The sequence below is a fragment of the Ranitomeya variabilis genome, chromosome 4 (genome assembly GCF_051348905.1).
Source record: "Ranitomeya variabilis isolate aRanVar5 chromosome 4, aRanVar5.hap1, whole genome shotgun sequence".
NCBI lineage: Eukaryota > Metazoa > Chordata > Amphibia > Anura > Dendrobatidae > Ranitomeya > Ranitomeya variabilis.
Window position 1 is genome coordinate 587,276,432 of NC_135235.1, and position 19,748 is coordinate 587,296,179.

The window sequence follows — 19,748 nt, forward strand, 5'->3', positions numbered from 1 at the left end:
ATATACTTCGTGGCTGGGCAATATACTATGTGGCTGGGCAATATACTACGTGACTGGGCAATATACTACGTGACTGGGCAATATACTACGTGGCTGGGCAATATACTACGTGGCTGGGCAATATACTACGTGACTGGGCAACATACTACGTGACTGGGCAATATACTACGTGGCTGGGCAATATACTACGTGACTACTGTATAATGGCCACACATGATGATCCATACTGTATGATGACCACACATGATGCTCAATACTGTATAATGGCCACACATGATGCTCCATACTGTATGATTACCACACATGATGCCCCATACTGTATAATGGCCACACATGATGCTAAATACTGTATAATGGCCACACATGATGCTCCATACTGTATAATGAACACACGACGCTCCATACTGTATAATGACCCCTGTTGTGGATTCTGTTTGTGGGCTCCCTCTGGTGGTTGCTGCTGGTACTGGGTGACTTTGGTGGGTTGCCTTTGGTTTCCACCTGTCCATCAGAGGCTGGGTGTTTCCTATTTTACCTGGCCTTTCTGTCATTCCCTTGCCGGCTATCAATGTATTCAGATGTGCTCTGTTTGGTTCCTGCCTACCTGCTCCCAGATCTTTCAGGATAAGCTAAGTGTTGATTTTCAGTTGTTTGGTTTTTTGTCCAGCTTGCTTATTATGTCTCTATGCTAGCTGGTAGCTCTAGTGGACTGAGGTTCTCCCCATGTGCCATGAGTTGGCACATGGGTTCTTGTAATCTCAGGATGGTATTTTTGATTAGGGTTTTTTGCTGACCGCTCAGTCCCCTTTTGTATCTTTCTGCTTTCTAGTTTACAGCGGGCCTCAATTTGCTAAAGCTATATATATCATCTCTATGTGTGTGCCTTCCTCTTATTTCACCGTCAATACATGTGAGGGGGCAACTATATCTTTTGGGGTTCATTCCTCTGGAGGCAAGTGAGGTCTTATTTTCTCTGCAGTACTAGTTAGCTCTTAGGCTGGTGCGTGGCGTCTAGAACCAACGTAGGCACGCTCCATGTCTAGCTCTAGTTGCGTTTGTCAGGCGTAGGGCAGCGGTCAGCCCAGGTTCCATCACCCTAGAGCTCGTCCGTTATTTATTTTTACTTTGTTTGTCCTGTGCTATCCCTAGCCATTGGGGATTCATGACAGTATAGCCGGCCCACAAAGTGTTAATATTTTGGGCTGAAGCAGGAGAAATAGAAGTGTTTAAGGGAAATTTTTTATTTTTATTTTTTTCCCTTCAGAGTTTTGCTGCCTAGCCCTTAATTGCTGTCTAGCTGCTTCTTACCTCCTCTTAGCCCTTGAATGGCTCTGATCTTAGCTGTTTAACATGGATGTCCAGAGTTTGGCTTCCAGCCTGAGTAATCTCGCGGCAAAAGTTCAAAACATACAGGATTTTGTTGTTCACACTCCCATGTCTGAACCTAGAATTCCTATTCCAGAGTTCTTTTCTGGAGATAGATCTACCTTCCTGAATTTCAGGAACAATTGTAAATTGTTTCTTTCATTAAAATCTCGCTCCTCTGGAGACCCTGCTCAACAGGTCAAGATTGTAATATCTTTCCTGCGGGGCGACCCTCAGAATTGGGCATTTGCATTGGCACCAGGGGATCCTGCATTGCTCAGTGTGGATGCGTTTTTTCTGGCATTGGGATTGCTCTATGAGGAACCTAACCTGGAGATTCAGGCTGAAAAGGCTTTATTAGCCCTCTCTCAGGGGCATGATGAAGCGGAAATATATTGTCAAAAATTTCGGAAATGGTCGGTGCTTACTCAGTGGAATGAGTGCGCCCTGGCTGCAAACTTCAGAAATGGTCTTTCTGAGGCCATTAAGGATATTATGGTGGGGTTCCCTACGCCTACAGGTCTGAATGAGTCTATGGCTATGGCCATTCAGATTGATCGGCGTTTACGGGAGCGCAAACCCGTGCACCAGTTGGCAGTGTCTTCTGAACAGGCACCTGAGACTATGCAATGTGATAGAATTCAGTCCAGAAGTGAACGGCAAAATTATAGGCGGAAAAATGGATTGTGTTTTTATTGTGGTGATTCAGCTCATGTTATATCAGCATGCTCTAAACGCACAAAAAGGGTTGATAAATCTTTTGCCATTGGTACTCTGCAGCCTAAGTTCATTTTGTCTGTGACTCTGATTTTTTCACTGTCTTCCATTTCCGTCGATGCCTATGTGGATTCGGGCGCTGCCCTGAGTCTTATGGATTGGTCATTTGCTAAACGCTGCGGTTTTAGTCTGGAGCCTCTGGAAGTTCCTATTCCTCTGAAGGGAATTGACTCTACACCATTGGCTATGAATAAACCGCAGTACTGGACACAAGTGACCATGCGCATGACTCCCGTTCATCAGGAGGTGATTCGCTTCCTTGTACTGTATAATTTACATGATGTACTAGTGCTTGGTCTGCCATGGTTACAAACTCATAATCCTGTCCTGGACTGGAAAACAATGTCTGTGTTAAGCTGGGGATGTCAGGGGGTTCATGGTGATGCACCTCCGATTTCAATTGCTTCATCTACTCCTTCTGAGATCCCTGCGTTTTTGTCTGACTATAGGGATGTTTTTGAGGAGCCTAAGCTCAATTCGCTCCCTCCTCATAGAGAGTGTGACTGTGCTATAGAATTGATTCCTGGCAGTAAGTTCCCTAAGGGTCGTTTATTTTATCTGTCACTGCCAGAGCATACTGCTATGCGGAATTATATTAAGGAGTCCTTGGAAAAGGGACATATTCGTCTATCTTCGTCCCCTCTGGGAGCAGGTTTTTTTTTCGTGGCAAAAAAAGATGGTTCCCTGAGGCCTTGTATAGATTATCGCCTTTTGAATAAGATTACAGTCAAATATCAGTATCCATTGCCATTATTAACTGATTTGTTTGCTCGCATTAAGGGGGCTAGGTGGTTCACTAAGATAGATCTTCGCGGTGCGTATAATCTGGTGCGGATAAAACAGGGTGATGAGTGGAAAACCGCATTTAATACGCCTGAGGGCCATTTTGAGTATTTGGTAATGCCTTTTGGACTCTCCAATGCTCCGTCAGTCTTTCAGTCCTTTATGCACAATATTTTCCGTGAATATCTGGACAAGTTTATGATTGTGTATTTGGATGATATTTTGGTGTTTTCTGATGACTGGGAGTCTCATGTTCTACAGGTCAGGAAGGTGTTTCAGGTTCTGCGGGCCAATTCTCTGTTTGTGAAGGGCTCAAAGTGTCTCTTCGGAGTCCAGAAGATTTCTTTTTTGGGGTACATTTTTTCTCCTTCTACTATTGAGATGGATCCCGTCAAGGTTCAGGCTATTTGTGACTGGACACAACCTACATCTGTTAAGAGCCTTCAGAAGTTCTTGGGGTTTGCTAATTTTTATCGTCGGTTCATTGCTAATTTTTCCAGTATTGTTAAACCTTTGACTGATTTGACTAAAAAGGGTGCTGATGTTGCTGATTGGTCTCCTGCGGCTGTGGAGGCCTTTCAGGAACTTAAGCGCCGGTTTTCTTCTGCTCCTGTGTTGTGTCAACCAGATGTTTCACTTCCTTTTCAGGTTGAGGTTGATGCTTCCGAGATTGGAGCGGGGGCGGTTTTGTCGCAGAGAAGTTCTAATGGCTCGGTGATGAAGCCATGTGCATTCTTCTCTAGAAAATTCTCGCCCGCCGAACGCAATTATGATGTGGGTAATCGGGAGCTTTTGGCCATGAAGTGGGCATTTGAGGAGTGGCGTCATTGGCTTGAGGGTGCTAAACATCGTGTGGTGGTCTTGACTGATCACAAGAATCTCATTTACCTTGAGTCTGCCAGGCGTTTGAATCCTAGACAGGCTCGTTGGTCGTTGTTTTTTTCTCGTTTCAATTTCGTGGTTTCATACCTGCCAGGTTCAAAGAATGTAAAGGCAGATGCTCTTTCCAGGAGTTTTGTGCCTGACTCTCCTGGAGACTCTGGGCCTACTGGTATCCTTAGGGATGGGGTAATATTGTCCGCCGTATCCCCAGACTTGCGACGTGCATTGCAGGAGTTTCAGGTGGATAAACCGGATCGTTGTCCACCAGAAAGACTGTTTGTCCCGGATGATTGGACCAGTAGAGTCATCTCCGAGGTCCAGTCTTCTGTGTTGGCTGGTCATCCTGGAATATTTGGTACTAGAGACTTGGTGGCCAGGTCTTTTTGGTGGCCTTCCTTGTCTAGGGATGTGCGTACCTTTGTGCAGTCTTGTGAAGTGTGTGCTCGAGCTAAGCCTTGCTGTTCTCGGGCCAGTGGGTTGTTGTTATCCTTGCCCATCCCGAAGAGGCCTTGGACGCACATATCCATGGATTTTATTTCTGATCATCCGGTTTCACAGAAAATGTCCGTTATCTGGGTTGTGTGTGACTGCTTTTCTAAGATGGTTCATTTGGTGCCCTTGCCTAAGTTGCCCTCCTCCTCTGAGTTGGTCCCGTTATTTTTTCAGAACGTGGTTCGTTTGCATGGGATTCCGGAGAATATCGTTTCTGACAGGGGATCCCAGTTTGTGTCTAGATTTTGGCGGACGTTTTGTGCCAAGATGGGCATTGATTTGTCTTTTTCGTCTGCATTCCTGTCATGATCTCTGCAGGCAGAGATCATAGCAAGCCTATAGAGGGACAAGCTCTCGGAAGATGGAACTATACTGACCATGAACTAAGCCTGCCGCGCAACTAGAAATAGCCAGGTAGCATATCCTATTTATCGCTAGATGCCCAGCTCTGGCCTAAGACCTAAATAGCTAGCAGAGGGAAATATAAGACCTGGCTCACCTCTAGAGAAATATTCCAAAGAAGACAGTAGCCCCCCACATATAATGACGGTGAGTTCAGATGAAACAACAAACGCAGCAGGAAAATAGTCTTAGCAAATTTGAGGTCCGCTTACTAGATAGCAGAAGACAGATAGTATACTTTCATGGTCAGCAGAAAAACACTAACAAAACACCATCCAGAGATTACCTTAAACTCTGGCATTAACTCATAACGCCAGAGTAGCAATCCCTGATCAACGAGAGCTTTCCAGACACAGTAACAAAACTTCAGCTGTGAACTGGAACAAATAGGCAAAACAAAACATGGACAAAAGTCCAACTTATCTAGTAGTTGTCTAGAAGCAGGAACAAGCACTGAGAGGCATCAGATAACATTGTTGACCGGCAAGAAACCACCAGAGAAATGAGCTTAAATAGCGACACCCACTACTGATGGAACCAGGTGAAACAGGAAGGAGGATGACAAGTCCAATTCCACAAGCGGCCACCGGGGGAGCCCAGAATCCAAATTCACAACAGTACCCCCCCCTCAAGGAGGGGGCACCGAACCCTCACCAGATCCACCAGGGCGACCAGGATGAGCCCTATGGAAGGCACGAACAAGATCAGAAGCATGAACATCAGATGCATTGACCCAAGAATTATCCTCCTGGCCGTAACCCTTCCAGTTGACCAGATACTGGAGTCTCCGTCTGGAAACACGAGAGTCCAAAATTTTCTCCACAACGTACTCCAACTCACCCTCAACCAACACCGGAGCAGGAGGCTCAACTGAAGGTACAACAGGTACCTCATACCTGCGCAATAACGACCGATGAAAAACGTTATGAATGGAAAAGGACGCAGGGAGGTCCAAACGGAAAGAAACAGGATTAAGAATCTCCAATATTCTATAAGGGCCGATGAACCGAGGTTTAAACTTAGGAGAAGAGACCCTCATAGGGACAAAACGAGAAGACAACCACACCAAATCTCCAACACAAAGCCGAGAACCAACACGACGATGACGGTTGGCAAAACGCTGAGTCTTCTCCTGGGACAACTTCAAATTGTCCATAACCTGCCCCCAGATGTGATGCAATCTCTCCACCACCGCATCCACTCCAGGACAATCCGAGGATTCCACCTGACCGGAGGAAAATCGAGGGTGAAACCCCGAATTACAGAAAAACGGGGACACCAAGGTGGAAGAGCTGGCCCGATTATTGAGGGCGAACTCTGCCAATGGCAAAAAAGCAACCCAATCATCCTGGTCAGCAGAGACAAAACACCTCAGATATGTCTCAAGGGTCTGATTAGTCCGCTCGGTCTGGCCATTAGTCTGAGGGTGAAAAGCAGATGAAAAAGACAAATCTATGCCCATCCTAGCACAGAATGCCCGCCAAAATCTAGACACAAATTGGGTACCTCTGTCAGAAACAATATTCTCAGGAATACCGTGCAATCGGACAACATTCTGAAAAAACAGAGGAACCAACTCAGAAGAAGAAGGCAACTTGGGCAGAGGAACCAAATGGACCATTTTAGAGAAACGGTCACAGACCACCCAGATGACAGACATCTTCTGGGAAACAGGCAGATCAGAAATAAAATCCATCGAGATGTGTGTCCAAGGCCTCTTAGGAATAGGCAAGGGCAACAGCAGTCCGCTAGCCCGAGAACTACAAGACTTGGCCCGAGCACAAACGTCACATGACTGCACAAAGACTCGCACATCTCGTGACAGGGAAGGCCACCAGAAGGATCTTGCCACCAAATCCCTGGTACCAAAAATTCCGGGATGACCTGCCAATGCAGAAGAATGTACCTCAGAGATGACTCTGCTGGTCCAATCATCCGGAACAAACAGTCTATCAGGCGGACAACGATCCGGTCTATCCGCCTGAAACTCTTGCAAGGACCGCCGCAGATCAGGAGAAACGGCCGACAAAATTACTCCCTCCCTAAGGATACCTGTGGGTTCAGAATTACCAGGAGAGTCCGGGTCAAAACTCCTAGAAAGGGCATCTGCCTTAACATTCTTAGAACCCGGTAGGTATGACACCACAAAATTAAAGCGAGAAAAAAATAAAGACCAGCGCGCCTGCCTAGGATTCAGGCGTCTGGCAGTCTCAAGATAAATCAAATTTTTGTGGTCAGTCAATACCACCACCTGATGCCTAGCCCCCTCGAGCCAATGGCGCCACTCCTCAAACGCCCACTTCATGGCCAAAAGCTCCCGATTCCCAACATCATAATTCCGCTCTGCGGGCGAAAATTTGCGAGAAAAGAAGGCACAAGGCCTAATGACGGAGCAGTCGGAACCTTTCTGCGACAACACTGCCCCAGCTCCGATCTCCGAAGCGTCAACCTCAACCTGAAAAGGCAGATTCACATCAGGCTGACGCAACACAGGGGCAGAGGCAAAACGGCGCTTAAGCTCCTGAAAGGCCTCTACAGCATGAGGGGACCAATTAGCAACATCAGCGCCTTGTCTGGTCAAATCAGTCAGTGGTTTAACGACATCCGAAAAACCAGCAATAAATCGGCGGTAAAAGTTGGCAAAGCCCAAAAATCTCTGAAGACCCTTAAGAGAGGAGGGCTGAGTCCAGTCACAAATAGCTTGCACCTTGACGGGATCCATCTCAATGGAAGAGGGAGAAAAAATATACCCCAAAAAGGAAATTTTCTGGACCCCAAAAACGCACTTAGACCCCTTCACACATAAAGAATTAGACCGCAGAACCTGAAAAACTCTCCTGACCTGCTGGACATGAGAGTCCCAGTCATCAGAAAAAATCAGAATATCATCCAGATATATTATCATAAATTTATCCAGAAAATCACGGAAAATATCATGCATAAAAGACTGGAAAACTGAAGGGGCATTAGAAAGACCAAAAGGCATGACCAAATACTCAAAGTGGCCCTCGGGCGTATTAAATGCGGTCTTCCACTCATCCCCCTGCCTGATCCGCACCAAATTATACGCCCCACGAAGATCAATTTTAGAGAACCACTTAGCACCCTCTATACGAGCAAACAAATCAGTAAGCAATGGCAATGGGTATTGATACTTAACAGTGATCTTATTCAGAAGCCGATAATCAATACATGGTCTCAAAGAGCCGTCTTTTTTTGAGACAAAGAAAAACCCAGCTCCCAAGGGAGAAGAAGATGGACGAATATGTCCCTTTTCCAAAGACTCCTTTATATATTCCCGCATAGCAGCATGTTCCGGCACAGACAGATTAAACAAACGACCCTTTGGATATTTACAACCCGGTATCAAATCTATGGCACAATCGCACTCACGGTGCGGAGGTAACGACCCAAGCTTGGGTTCGTCAAAGACGTCTTGATAATCAGAGAGGAACTCAGGGACTTCAGAGGGAATGGACGACGAAATAGAAACCAAAGGTAAGTCCCCATGAATACCCTTACATCCCCAGCTCAACACAGACATTGCTCTCCAGTCCAAGACTGGGTTGTGAGACTGCAACCATGGCAATCCCAGTACCAAATCGTCATGTAAATTATACAGCACCAGGAAACGAATAATCTCCTGGTGATCCGGATAGATACGCATGGTAACTTGTGTCCAGTATTGTGGTTTATTATTAGCCAATGGGGTGGAGTCAATCCCCTTCAGAGGAATAAGAGTCTCCAAAGGCTCTAAATCAAAACCACAACGATTGGCAAAGGACCAATCCATAAGACTCAGAGCGGCGCCAGAGTCAACATAGGCGTCCGTGGCAATGGATGACAAAGAGCAAATCAGGGTTACAGACAAAATAAACTTAGACTGAATGGTGCCAATGGAAACAGACTTATCAAGCTTCTTTGTACGCCTAGAGCATGCTGATATAACATGAGTAGAATCCCCACAATAGAAACACAATCCATTCTTCCGTCTAAAATTCTGTCGCTCGCTCCTGGACAGAATTCTATCACACTGCATACTTTCTGGCGTCTTTTCCATAGACACCGCCAGATGGTGCACCGGTTTGCGCTCCCGCAGACGCCTATCAATCTGAATAGCCATTGTCATGGACTCATTCAGACCTGCAGGCACAGGGAACCCCACCATAACATCCTTAACGGCATCAGAGAGACCTTCTCTGAAAGTTGCCGCCAAGGCGCACTCATTCCACTGAGTAAGCACAGACCATTTACGGAATTTTTGGCAGAAAACTTCAGCTTCGTCTTGCCCCTGAGATAGTGCCATCAAAGTTTTCTCTGCCTGAAGTTCCAAATGAGGTTCCTCATAAAGCAAGCCCAAGGCCAGAAAAAACGCATCCACATCGCGTAACGCAGGATCCCCTGCTGGCAATGAGAAGGCCCAATCTTGAGGGTCACCCCTGAGCAAGGAAATCACAATCCTAACCTGCTGAGCAGGGTCTCCAGCTGAACGAGACTTCAGGGACAAATAAAGTTTACAATTATTTCGGAAATTCTGGAAGCTAGCTCTATTCCCTGTGAAGAACTCCGGCAAAGGAATTCTCGGCTCAGATACCGGAGCATGTACCACAAAATCTTGTAAATTTTGTACTTTCGTGATGAGATTATTCAAACCCGCAGTTACACTCTGGAGATCCATTATAGTCAGGTGCACACAGAGCCATACAGAGATTAGGAGGAGAGAGAGAAAAAAGACTGCAGCAAGGCAGACTGGAGGAAAAAAAAAAAAAAAAAATTCCAGCAGACTTCTTATAACTCTCCTTTCTCAACCTGGGTCTTTAACACTTTATTGTCCGGTCAAACTGTCATGATCTCTGCAGGCAGAGATCATAGCAAGCCTATAGAGGGACAAGCTCTCGGAAGATGGAACTATACTGACCATGAACTAAGCCTGCCGCGCAACTAGAAATAGCCAGGTAGCATATCCTATTTATCGCTAGATGCCCAGCTCTGGCCTAAGACCTAAATAGCTAGCAGAGGGAAATATAAGACCTGGCTCACCTCTAGAGAAATATTCCAAAGAAGACAGTAGCCCCCCACATATAATGACGGTGAGTTCAGATGAAACAACAAACGCAGCAGGAAAATAGTCTTAGCAAATTTGAGGTCCGCTTACTAGATAGCAGAAGACAGATAGTATACTTTCATGGTCAGCAGAAAAACACTAACAAAACACCATCCAGAGATTACCTTAAACTCTGGCATTAACTCATAACGCCAGAGTAGCAATCCCTGATCAACGAGAGCTTTCCAGACACAGTAACAAAACTTCAGCTGTGAACTGGAACAAATAGGCAAAACAAAACATGGACAAAAGTCCAACTTATCTAGTAGTTGTCTAGAAGCAGGAACAAGCACTGAGAGGCATCAGATAACATTGTTGACCGGCAAGAAACCACCAGAGAAATGAGCTTAAATAGCGACACCCACTACTGATGGAACCAGGTGAAACAGGAAGGAGGATGACAAGTCCAATTCCACAAGCGGCCACCGGGGGAGCCCAGAATCCAAATTCACAACACATTCCATCCTCAGACGAATGGCCAGACGGAGCGAACTAATCAGACCTTGGAAACTTATTTGAGGTGTTTTGTTTCTGCTGATCAAGATGACTGGGTTGCTTTTTTGCCACTGGCCGAATTTGCTCTTAATAATCGGGCTAGTTCTGCCACGTTGGTCTCTCCTTTTTTTTGTAATTCGGGGTTTCATCCTCGTTTTTCCTCTGGTCAGGTGGAGTCTTCGGATTGTCCTGGAGTGGACGTGGTGGTGGACAGGCTACATCAGATTTGGAATCAGGTGGTGGACAATTTGAAGTTATCTCAGGAGAAGACTCAGCAGTTTGCTAATCGCCGTCGCCGCGTGGGTCCCCGACTTTTTGTTGGGGATTTGGTGTGGTTGTCTTCTCGTTTTGTCCCTATGAAGGTCTCTTCTCCTAAGTTCAAGCCTCGGTTCATCGGTCCTTATAGGATCTCGGAGATTCTTAACCCTGTATCTTTTCGTTTGGATCTCCCAGCATCGTTTGCTATTCATAATGTGTTCCATCGGTCGTTGTTGCGGAGGTATGAGGTACCTGTTGTTCCTTCGGTTGAGCCTCCTGCTCCGGTGCTGGTGGAGGGAGAATTGGAGTATGTTGTTGAGAAGATCTTGGATTCTCGTGTTTCCAGACGCAAACTCCAGTATTTGGTTAAGTGGAAGGGTTATGGTCAGGAGGATAATTCCTGGGTGGTCGCCTCCGATGTTCATGCGACTGATTTGGTCCGCGCCTTCCATAGAGCTCACCCTGATCGCCCTGGGGGTTCTCGTGAGGGTTCGGTGACCCCTCCTCAAGGGGGGGGTACTGTTGTGGATTCTGTTTGTGGGCTCCCTCTGGTGGTTGCTGCTGGTACTGGGTGACTTTGGTGGGTTGCGGCCTTTGGTTTCCACCTGTCCATCAGAGGCTGGGTGTTTCCTATTTTACCTGGCCTTTCTGTCATTCCCTTGCCGGCTATCAATGTATTCAGATGTGCTCTGTTTGGTTCCTGCCTACCTGCTCCCAGATCTTTCAGGATAAGCTAAGTGTTGATTTTCAGTTGTTTGGTTTTTTGTCCAGCTTGCTTATTATGTCTCTATGCTAGCTGGTAGCTCTAGTGGACTGAGGTTCTCCCCATGTGCCATGAGTTGGCACATGGGTTCTTGTAATCTCAGGATGGTATTTTTGATTAGGGTTTTTTGCTGACCGCTCAGTCCCCTTTTGTATCTTTCTGCTTTCTAGTTTACAGCGGGCCTCAATTTGCTAAAGCTATATATATCATCTCTATGTGTGTGCCTTCCTCTCATTTCACCGTCAATACATGTGAGGGGGCAACTATATCTTTTGGGGTTCATTCCTCTGGAGGCAAGTGAGGTCTTATTTTCTCTGCAGTACTAGTAAGCTCTTAGGCTGGTGCGTGGCGTCTAGAACCAACGTAGGCACGCTCCCTGGCTATCTCTAGTTGCGTTTGTCAGGCGTAGGGCAGCGGTCAGCCCAGGTTCCATCACCCTAGAGCTCGTCCGTTATTTATTTTTACTTTGTTTGTCCTGTGCTATCCCTAGCCATTGGGGATTCATGACAGACCCCACATGATGCTCCATACTGTATAATGGCCACACAGTGCGCCATACTGTATAATGAACACACATGATGCTCCATACTGTATAATGACTGCACATGATGCTCCATACTGTATAATGAACACACATGAAGCTCCATACTGTATAATGACCGCACATGATGCTCCATACTGTATAATGGCCCCACATGATGCTCCATACTGTATAATGACCGCACATGATGCTCCATACTGTATAATGGCCGCACATGATGCTCCATACTGTATAATGACCGCACATGATGCTCCATACTGTATAATGGCTGCACATGATGCTCCATACTGTATAATGACCCCAGATGATGTTCCATACTGTATAATGACCCCACACGACGCTCCATACTGTATAATGACCCCACATGATGCTCCATACTGTATAATGACCGCACATGATGCTCCATACTGTATAATGACCCCACATGATGCTGCATACTGTATAATGACCGCACATGATGCTCCATACTGTATAATGACCACACATGATGCTGCATACTGTATAATGACCGCACATAATGCTCCATACTGTATAATGGCCACACATGATGCTCCATACTGTATACTGGCCACACAGTTCTCCATAATGTAAAATGATCCCACATGATGCTTAATACTGTATACTGACCCCCCTCCTGTATGTATGGCTCACATTCCCCACCCCCTCCTGTATGCATGGCTCATATTTCCCCCTCCTGTATGCATGGCTCATATTCCCCCCCTGTATGCATGGCTCATATTCCCCCCCCCCTGTATGCATGGCTCATATTTCCCCCTCCTGTATGCATGGCTCATATCCCCCCCGCTGTATGCATGGCTCATATTCCCCCCTCCTGTATGCATGGCCCACATTCCCCTCCTGTATGCATGGCTCATATTCCCCCCCCGTATGTATGGCTCATGTTCCCCCCCCTCCTGTATGTATGGCTCATATTCCCCCCCCTCCTGTATGTATGGCTCATATTCCCCCCCCTCCTGTATGCATGGCTCATATTTCCCCCTCCTGTATGCATGGCTCATATTCCCCCCCCCGTATGTATGGGTCATATTCCCCCCCCTCCTGTATGTATGGCTCATATTCCCCCCCCCCTCCTGTATGTATGGCTCATATTCCCCCCCCCCCCCCCCCCCCCCCCCGTACGTATGGCTCATATTCCGGGCGGGAGGTGACCCAACTTTTATAAAAAAAGAAAAAGAAACAAAAACCGCAACAAACCTTGCGTAGTGCGGGACAACTAATGTCCTGCCCGGGATCACGGGGCTGACTGTCAAAATCAGGACAGTCCCGCAGGATCCGGGACGGTTGGAAGGTATGCTAAAGGTACCTTCACACTGAACAACTTAACAACGATAACGATAGCGATCCGTGACGTTGCAGCGTCCTGGATAGCGATATCGTTGTGTTTGACACGCAGCAGCGATCAGGATCCTGCTGTGACATCGTTGGTCGGAGCTAGAAGGCCAGCACCTTATTTCGTCGCTGGATCACCCACTGACATCGCTGGATCGGTGTGTGTGATGCGGATTCAGCGATGTCTTCACTGGTAACCAGGGTAAACATCGGGTTACTAAGCGCAGGGCCGCGCTTAGTAACCCGATATTTACCCTGGTTACCATTGTAAATGTAAAAAAAACAAACACTACATACTCACCTTCTGATGTCTGTCACGTCCCCCGGCGTCCGCTTCCCTGCACTGTGTCAGCGCCGGCCAGCCGTAAAGCAGAGCACAGCAGTGACGTCACCGCTCTGCTTTAGGGCCGGCGCTTACACAGTGCAGGGAAGCGGACGCCGGGGGATGCGACAGACACCGGAATGTAAGTATGTAGTGTTTGGGTTTTTTTACATTTACCCTGGTAACCAGGGTAAACATCGGGTTACTAAGCGCGGCCCTGCGCTTAGTAACCAGATGTTTACACTGGTTACCCGGGGACTTCGGCATCGTTGGTCGCTGGAGAGCTGTCTGTGGGACAGCTCTCCAGTGACCACACAACGACGAAACAGCGTCGCTGCAGCGATCGTCATCTTTGTCTATATTGCTGCAGCGTCGCTTAATGTGACGGTACCTTTAGATACAGCAGATCAGTAGGCAGTATCACACAAGGAGGCTAAAGGTACCGTAACACTAAGCGACGCTTCAGCGATATAGACAACGATCCGACCTAAACTAGATCGCTGGAGCGTCGCTGTTAGGTCGCTGTAGAGACGTCAAACACAGCAGCTCCAGAACGATGCAGGAGCGATCCAGTGATGTAACCGCGACTCACTTATCGTTCACGCTCCATGTAAAAACATTGCTGACATCGTTGCTTTTGCTGTCAAACATGACGATACACGCCGATCTAGCAACCAAATAAAGTTCCAGACTTCTAGCAACGACCAGCGATATAACAGCGGGATCCAGATCGCTGCTGCGTGTCAAACACAACGATATCGCTATCCAGCACGCTGCAACGTCACGGATCATTGTTCTCGTTGGAAAGTTGTTTAGTGTGAAGGTACCTTTAGATACTGCAGCTGAGCTTGCAATATGATACATAAGAACAGAGATGTATCTAGATTTTCCGGCACCCGGGGTAAGAATTTGGTTTGGCACCACTCTCCCCCAAGCGGTTTGAGTAGACGTCATCATGTGACCAATCATTCACATGCGATTTGCACACTTAACAGTCATGTGCCGAGGAGCTGCTCTTCCTAATTCTCTCAATGTTCAGTCAAAACTGAGAGAAGCAGGAAGAAAAGCTTGTTGTCGCGTTACCGTACGTATGAAAATAGCATATGAGTGAAGTGGCCATTAGGTATGAACGAGCACGAAAATGCTCGGATGCCCGTTACTTGAACCGAGCAATTCCTAATGCTCAGATGATCGTTTTGAGTAACAAGTATAATGGGAGTCAAAGGGAAATCCAAGCGTTTTTCTAGCAGACCCTACAAGGAGGGATGGGGGGGGGGGGTCAGTGAAAATGTTGAAATGGATGAAAAAAAGTGCTAAATGGAAGGGGAACAGCATGCGGAAGACCCCTGGAAGCATCTATGATCCCAGATCTCTGCTGAGAACAATGGTGCCACACTTTAACTCCACTTTCAGGACTGACAATAAAACATTCAAAATCGAATTTGAAGTTTACAGAAAAAAAAGTTACAAAATGTTTTTTTCCTGTATACTTGAATTGCATACAAGGCAAAATTTTATAAGAATTTAAAAATTAATAATTATTTAAGTAAACTAAAATTTTTTTTTTGATTACAAAGCTTAAAATTTCAGTGTAATTTATGAAGGAAGTAAGAAGTGCAAAAAATTAGGGACTTTCAACACTTTCAAGGCATAGAGGGACAGCTCATACCAGGTGTGCAGCTTTGAGACCCAATAGCTTAACGTCACAGAGGAATTAGGGAGCATGCTGGTTTTGTTGGCAAGGCATTGCTTGACTATCTTTCAAAACATTTCCCTTTTGTAAAAATATCCAGTCATCAGGGTATTGATGCTGGGATGGTGTCTTGAAATTGGCCCAGGCCTTTGACAGTATACCCCGCCTCTGCTGTACCTTGGTGTGTGTCTCCCTCGCTGCTCCTCCTTGGATGGGCAAGGAAGCTAGCCTTCTGCCGCTAGCGTTGTCTGATGGGAATTTTTTCAACATATTTTCCACAATGACATTCTAGTATAGCGCCATTTTAGTAGACCTCTCCGCCTCAGGAAGGAAATATGCAAGGTTTTCCTTGTAGTGTGGGTCTAGCAGGTTGAACAACTAGTACACTTTTTTGGCCAAGATGAATGTAACTGCAAGGGTCACGGGAAAGGCAGTGCTACTTGCAGTCTGCCTTATGTGCAAAGTCGCTACAGCCAACACTTCCCTGTCTCCACCATGATGACTACTCTCCATCTCCTCCTCTATCTCTTCCTCTTCATTCCCCTCCTTAACCCATCCACATAGGAGAGAGGAGGCTTGTGTGGGTACTAGCCTCTGTTGCCAGCTCTTGTTTCTCCTCCTCTTCCTCAGTCTCCACCTACTCATTGTTACCCAGTCCACACTGAGCAGATGAGATGAGTATGGGCTGGGTAGTATCTCCCTGTCTCATGTCTTCCTCAATCTCCACCTGGTCTGCATTCAAAGCTTCATGTTTAATTGTCAGCAGCAACCATTTAAGTAGGCACAGAAGTGGGATTGTTGCATTGTTAATGGAATATTCGCCGCTCACCATCTTTGTGGAGTCCTCAAAGTCTTGAAGAACCACAAAAATGTCAGACATCCATGCCCACTCTTCAGTTGTTATGCGCGTAGGCTGACCAGAATACCGACGGGCATCTTTGAGCTGATATTCCACAACTGGACTCTGATGCTCAAATAGCCCTGCCAGCATGTGCAGTGTATAGTTCTAGTATGTGGTGACGTCGCACACCAGTCGGTGACCTTGCACTTGCATGTGCTGCTACAGCACCACCATAGCGGTGGCAGCTGTATCTGAATTGCGGAAAAGGGCGTTGATGCAAGATACCTTGACTAGAAGCTCTGGAAAATCTGAATAGGTTTTCAGAAGCTGCTGAACTACTAAGTTGAGCACATGGGCCAAGCCGGTACGTTATTCTTTTCAATAACAATGTCGCGGTTTGTCTCTTAAACACATTAGCATCAGCAGAGCCTGTTGTCGCTTCGCTGAGGCAGTGTTGCAGAGATTCCAACTTACAGCTGATATGGATGACGTGCTCTGAGATAGCACATCGTAGATAGGGGATGAGGAAGAGCAGGAGGGGATGCAGGAACTGGTGTAGGAAACCCTGATAAAAGTAGGGCCAGCAATCCACGGCTTCGATAGCACATGTGCCGTGCCAGGATGGTACTCGGCCCCGGCGTCCACAATGTTCACACAGTGTGCCAGCATCCCTGGCCACAAGACAGTCAGGGACCGAGGGACTAAATTTGTACACCTGTAGCAGGCCAAGTTTTCTTTTTTTTATTTGAAAAAAAACTAAATTTCACACAAAGCAGGTTATATCTATGTATATAATCGTCTAAGTAGTACTTCCATCTGTTTGTCTGTAACAGAAATCCCGCGTCACTGATTGGTCAGCAACAGGCTTAGTCCGGCTGCGAATTGGTCCCTCCCTACTCTCCTCCAGTCAGTGCCCCCTCCCTACTCCCCTCCACTCAGCGCCAGTGTGTCGCCCCATCCCGGACCAACTTTTTACTATTGATGCTGCCTATGCAGCATCAATAGTAAAAAGATATGTTAAAAATAATTTAAAAAAAAACAAAACATTGTGCTATTCTCACCTTCCGCTGTCCACCAATGCACGCGATACTGCCGCCAGTTTGCGTTCTCAGTGATGCATTGCGAAATTACCCAGATGACTTAGCAGTCTCGTGAGACCGCTAAGTCATCTGGGTAGTTTCTCAATGCATCACTGGGAACAGAAGCTGGTGGCAGCATAGCGCGCATCGGGACAGCTTCGGCGGACGCCGGAGGGTGAGTATATAACTATTTTTTATTTTAATTTTTTTTTTAACAGGGATATGGTGCCCACACTGCTATATACTACGTGGGCTGTGTTATATGTGCAGCGCCCCAGAGTCCTGGTCGTTGCAGTACTGATGCTCCGCCGCTAAGGGGGGCTATGGTACGTCTGATGGCACTGAAGGAGTTCTTCTGACCAGGTATCACAGTCACCAATACACTTCACAGTCTGGCCTCTAGGGGGAGCTAAGGGTTCTATGTATTAGGCCACTCCTCACAATCTGGTAAAACTGGGGGTTAGGCAGAAAGATAGACAGAAGCTGACTGGGAATCGAACAGGCAACACTCTGTGGCAGAGGGTGTTGCGGGGAGAGACTCAGGGGGGTCCCTGTCAGGGGTGGGATCCTGACAGAGGCCTAGCGAACAGAGAGAACGTTACGGGATCGCGCCTGCACGAGATAGCGGCGGTACCCCAAGAAAGGACAAGAAGCGAGGTTCATTGTGCTGAGTGAGAAACGAGATCAACGCAACAAGGAGAAATACCAGTAGGAGTCGTGCTGTAAGACGAGGCAACATCCTACTGAGGCGCGTAGCCGGTGGCCGGAACGCCGAGGAAGTACTAGGCTCCAAGCAATACTTCAAACCTACGGCAGGACAGTCAGCTATAGGCGGGCTGTCTCACACAAATCACCTACGAAGACACAGGGGGCAACAATAGGAGAGGGGTGACGCTAGGGTCCCGGAAGAACTCCGAGCCTACCCGTCATACGGGTGCGTCCTAGCCATATCATCTGGGGGACGAAGCAGAACATCATAATCGAGTTGTGAGGGAACTTCAGAAACAGACACAACAGTTGTGGGGACTATCCCGTAAGCACAGCAGGGGAGGACCACAACACACAAGTGCTAGAAGGTAGGCACAGATTTCCACCTGCAAAGGGAACTCTGGAAGTGCCATCGGACCGGCCGGACTTGCGCAGCCCGGTTAACCGTATTCCGGATTGAGGATCCTGAAGCCTTCAGTAAAGAGGTAAAGAGACTGCAACCTGGTGTCCTCGTTATTTACTGCGACCTGCACTGCACCGCACCACCACAATATCATCACCATTCCCTCCACCTTCATTGTACGCCCCTCAGCAGGGTCACGGGCCGGGTCTAGCCACCGTGACAATCCCAGAGCAGAGACTCAGAGGCCCGGTACCGGGTACCCCTCGGCCCTGCGGCAGTGGGGGAGCTACATATGCTGTGTGGCCTGTGTTATATACTGCGTGGCCTGTGCTATATATTACGTGGGCTGTGTTATATTGGCTGGCTGCTATATACTACGTGGGCAGTGTTATATACTGCATGGTCTGTGCTATATATTACGTGGGCTGTGTTATATACTACGTGGCTGCTATATACTACGTGGCTGTGCTATATACTACGTGGCTGTCTGTGTTACGTGGGCTGTGCTATATACTATGTGGCTGCTATATACTATGTGGCTGCTATATACTACGTGGCTGTGCTATTTACTGCGTGGCTGTGCTATATACTACGTGGCTGTCTGTGTTATATACTACGTGGGCTGTGTTATATACTACGTGGCTGTGCATTCTAGAATACCCGATGCATTAGAATCGGGCCACCATCTAGTAGTATATATAACAATACTACAATAGTCAATTTTTGGAACAAAAATATTTTGTCAACTGTCCCATGCCAAACGGGTTTTTAAAATTTTAAACCACCGTAATTTTACACACAGCACATTAAACTATATTGATGACTACTTGAATCCAGAAAAAAATGTTGAATGTTTATTTTGAGTTTTAGATACCACCGTAATGTAACACAAAGCATGTAATATTCTATGGATGACAAATTCAATCCAGAATTTTTTTTTATTGTAAATATTTTGAAAGCGTAGCTGATGTAGTCCTACACTCATAAAAGTCAGGAAAAAATTATAAGCAGGGTAATACACTAATCCTCTTCGAGCCATAAGGTCTTCAATGCAAGTGTTACATCTCTACTGCCTGCTCGTTGAACAAGATGTGATGATGGTTCCCAAACTCCTCTATGGTCCCCCATCTCTGCTGCCGGTCATGCGTAACGAGCTCCCCTCAGGATGCCAACTCTAGGTACCTTGAGGCTAACGTGCCCACTAGCATGTCTAAAGCCCTGGTCCTGGCTCACCTCCTTCTCTCTTCTGACCAGCCTAGGCCCCGCAGTCCGCTCACTAGTTGCTGATTCCTGACTCTCCAGTTTTGAATCTGCAAGAACCCCAGCAGTAAAGGCTGCAGCATGACTTCAGACCTTGGTGGTGGGTCCGGATCACAGGCTCCTGACACCTCCGCTGTTGCGCCAGCTTGGTCTGACTCCAATATCCCTTCAGATGCTCCCTCGGGAGTCTCGCAGGATTCTTCCATCTTTGGCGCCTTGTCACCCATTAA

At 47.0% G+C, this 19,748-nt stretch overlaps 1 protein-coding gene across 1 annotated transcript in view; it reads left to right on the forward strand.

Moving 5' to 3' along the window:
• The window catches only part of KCNK1 (potassium two pore domain channel subfamily K member 1), a 64,143-nt gene that overhangs the window by 14,442 nt on the left and 29,953 nt on the right, over positions 1-19,748 (forward strand). The gene's annotated exons all lie outside the window — the stretch shown is intronic.